Source organism: Mastomys coucha, unplaced genomic scaffold (genome assembly GCF_008632895.1).
Source record: "Mastomys coucha isolate ucsf_1 unplaced genomic scaffold, UCSF_Mcou_1 pScaffold18, whole genome shotgun sequence".
Taxonomy (NCBI): domain Eukaryota; kingdom Metazoa; phylum Chordata; class Mammalia; order Rodentia; family Muridae; genus Mastomys; species Mastomys coucha.
In genome coordinates, this window is record NW_022196900.1 from 6,183,386 (window position 1) to 6,187,221 (window position 3,836).

Consider the following 3,836-nt stretch of genomic DNA (forward strand, 5'->3'; position numbering starts at 1 on the left):
TCTCTCCACTCCCCTCTCTATCCCCCTTTTCTCCATCCCCATCTCCTCTCTCCACTCCCCTCTCTATCAATCTTTTCTCCATCCCCATCTCCTCTCTCCACTCCCCTCTCTATCCATCTTTTCTCCATTCCCCATCTCCTCTCTCCACTCCCCTCTCTATCCCCCTTTTCTCCATCCCTGTCTCCTTCCTTGTCTTGTTGTATTTATTCCCCAACAACTCAAACATTGCAGTAAATATTGTAATTTTGTTTTCTCTTTTAAGCAAAATATTTCTATTTTTCTTTTTAAAATGACATAGAATGACATGGTGTTTCTATGTTGAGGTTTAAAACAAGGAAATTGGGTTACATGTAACAAATGACCTACAGTTTACAATGTAACCATTTATATTCTCTTGTTTCTATTTATATGATAAGATATATTGACAGTTTTCCTTAAATTGAAGTTTTCTTTCTTTCTTTTTTTTTTTTACATTTAAAAAAAATGGCATTGTTTTATTTTTTTATAGTAGGCATGGGCTGCATGTTATGATAGGTGTGCCGGGCTCAGTACAGGTATGGATGGAGTGGGGTGGGGGAAGAGGTGATGACTTGGTGGCTGGAAGGGAGCAGAGAGGATTAGATACTAGATACGCTTCATGGAAGCTTGGAGAAAGGAGTCATGGCACGCTATAGCTAAGCCACCAATAAGGTTGAGAAACTCTTGGAAATCTAGCTGCCCATCGCTGTCGAGGTCCAGCTTCTTCATCATGCGGTCAAGGACACCGGGGTCCTTCTGGTTCTTTGAGAAGGCGGCCAGCTCCGTGTGCATGAAGGAAAGGAATTCAGTTTTGGAGAGTTTAGAGCTGTTTCTATCCCTCCCGCTGTACTTTTGGAAAACAGCAATCAGGGATTCGATGCATCTCTCAGTCTCTGTAGGCATTTTTGCCAAGTTTAGGAGCGAGGTCGGGTTGCGACTACGGCTGACTGTGGCTGGGACAGGAGTGGCCGAAGTTTTATTTCTTAGGATAAATCCACCTTAATTATTCTATATACTCCTTATAACGTACTGCGATTGGAGTTTATTAGCAACTGTGAAATTTTAAAACTGTAAGAGTAATTTTATAAAGGAAAGGAGTAGGCTCAAAGTACATGATAAAGTTGCATGAAAATGGCTTTAGGTAACCATGTATAATAAAAATGTAAAGGTTAAAAACACATAGTAATTTTAAAAAGAATAATAATTTTAAATGTACACGGAAGCAGAGAGAGTAATAAAATGAACTTTAGCATTTCTCAACCTGAGGAATTATTAATTTTCTTACTTGGATCTTATTTCAGTATTGTGCGAGTGATTCATGAGTAAAATTGATCTCTATATCTTTTTTTAATTATACTCTTGGTTTGATTTTAAACTCAGGGTTATCTTTGGCTCAGTAAGATAGCCTGGTTCTATGCTCTCATTGTCTCTGTTGAAGACCGTTCTTTAATTCTGAGGACAGAGTTCCTGGCAGTTTTTATTTTGTTGTTATTTCTAGTTCTTTGCATGGGGAACCAGCCTTTGTGGAGCTAAAGAATAAAGAAGTTTGTGGAAACCATAGAATAAATGAGCCAAGGGGTTAGGTGCCTTGCCAGGCCCCTACGTCACTAGGAAGAGCCCAGTTTGAGAGGTGACCTCCCTCTCCTGACTCAGGAGCTCTTATTTTTCTTTCCTCTCTCATTCTTAGTGACCTGCATAGACTGATGCGTGCGTGCGTGCGTGCGTGCGTGCGTGCGTGCGTGCGTGTGTGTGTGTGTGTGTGTGTGTGTACCATGTACGTGCAGGTGCCCACAGAGGCCAGAGGTTATTGGATCTCCTGGAACTTTAGGTTACAGATGGCTGTGAGCCACCTGATGTGGGTTCTAGAAACCTAACTGGGACCTCTGCAAGCACAGGCAGACCTCCTAACTGCTGAACACTCTCCAGCCCCAATGCTCCCCACCCTGACACCCCAGTGAGAGTGTTCTCACTGAAGGAGGTCTTTCATGCTACAAGCAGCATGCTCTCAGCACATCACGGAAAGAGCAGAATTAGTTTCTCAGTGCCCCCGCATCTCTCTCTCTCACATTGTCCCTCAAGGACCCTACTTGGAATGTGTCCTCCATGATGGAAAGGAACTCTCACCAGTATTCATTCACATCCCAGAGGTTGGTAGGGACATCTAGAAGACACTGTTTTATGAAGCTGACGTTGTGGGGCTGGAGAGATGGCTCAGTGGTTAAGAGCACTGACTGCTCTTCCAGAGGTCCTGAGTTCAATTCCCAGCAACCACATGGTGGCTCACAACCATCTGTAATAGGATCTGATGCCCTCTTCTGGTGTGTCTGAAGGCAGCTACAGTGTACTCATATAAATAAAATTAAAAAATCTTTTTTAAAAAAATGAAGCTGACGTTGATATGGAGGGATTTGCTTGTCTGGAATTTAGGGCCAACTAGAATGACCTGTTGCTAGTATGGAGTCCCCTGCTGCAGCATACCTAGGAGTATATTCATTCATCATTATCCACTTCGTAAGAAAAACTTATAACACAAGTTTGTGGATTTTTCTTGATCTCAAAACCATGAATGTGGTCTCAAGTAATATTTTCGTTCTCTGTCTTTTTCTGCTTTTATTCTAGTTTTGTTCGCTCAGGGACTGACACATTCACTTGCTCAACCAGCATTCATTATGGTGACATGTCCTGAGAGAAAACAGAGAGGTCATGGGTCTTGGGCTCAAATCGATGATAGGAAGAAAGAAAAAAAATGATGTGGGCAAGAAACTAAGCTGGTATAAGGTCTCACTTATAAGGTTGAAAAATCACACAATGGGATGGAGAGATGCCTCTCAGTGGTTCAAAGCTGCTCTTTCAGAAGACTCAGGTTCAAGTCCCAGCACCCACATGGCTGTTCACAACAGCCACACAGTTAAGGAACTGACTCCACACAGTTTGTTAACTCAAGTTTCAGGGGATCCAGTGCCTCTTCTGGCCTATGTAGGCACCAGGCACATATGTGGTGCAAAGACATACCTGCAGGCAAAACACCCATACACACAGGCACAAAATAAAATAAAAACATTTTTTGTTTTGCTTTGTTTTTTGAGACAGGGTTTTTCTCTGTAGCCCTGACTGTCTTGGAACTCACTCTGTAGACCAGGCTGGCTTCGAACTCAGAAATCCGCCTGCCTCTGCCTCCCGAGTGCTGGCAATAAAAACGTTTTTAAAAAAGATTATTTATTCAATTTATGCATATGAGTACACTGTTGCTGTCTTCAGACACACCAGAAGGGGGCATAGAATCCCAGTATAGGTGGTTGTGAGCTACTATGTGGTTGCTGGGAATTGAATTTAGGAACTCTGGAAGAACAGTCAGTGCTCTTAACCGCTGAGCCATCTCTCCAGCCCCAATAAAACTTAAAAAGAAAAAGAAAAAGAAAAAGAAAAATCCCAGAATAACCTAGGTGTGTCTTTACGGTTTGGAGTCTTAAATGTCATTTGTAAAAGTTCCCTAAGGAGAATAATGACTCTCTACCTCTATGATGCTGTAAGAGAAGCCTAGGGGCTGGCGAGAAGGCTCAGAGGTGAAGATGCTTGCTGTGCAAGCCTGGCCACCTGAATTTGATCCCTGGAACCCACATAAAGGTGGAAGAAGAGAACTGACTCCACATAGTTGTCCTCTGACTTTTACGAGAGCATCATGGTGTGCATATCTGCACATCTCCACACATTGTCATGCACATGTATACACACACACACACACAAATAATAATAATAGTAATAAACAGAAAATACAAGCTCTTTCAGATGATTGTTCTTTTTTTTTTTTTTTTTTTTTT

At 42.0% G+C, this 3,836-nt stretch overlaps 1 protein-coding gene and 1 pseudogene across 3 annotated transcripts in view; one reads left to right on the forward strand and one right to left on the reverse strand.

The window, feature by feature from the left end:
• Frmpd1 (FERM and PDZ domain containing 1) overlaps positions 1 to 3,836 on the forward strand; it is a 103,435-nt gene that overhangs the window by 31,708 nt on the left and 67,891 nt on the right. The window lies entirely within an intron of this gene.
• LOC116095940 lies at positions 564 to 987 on the reverse strand (annotated as a pseudogene).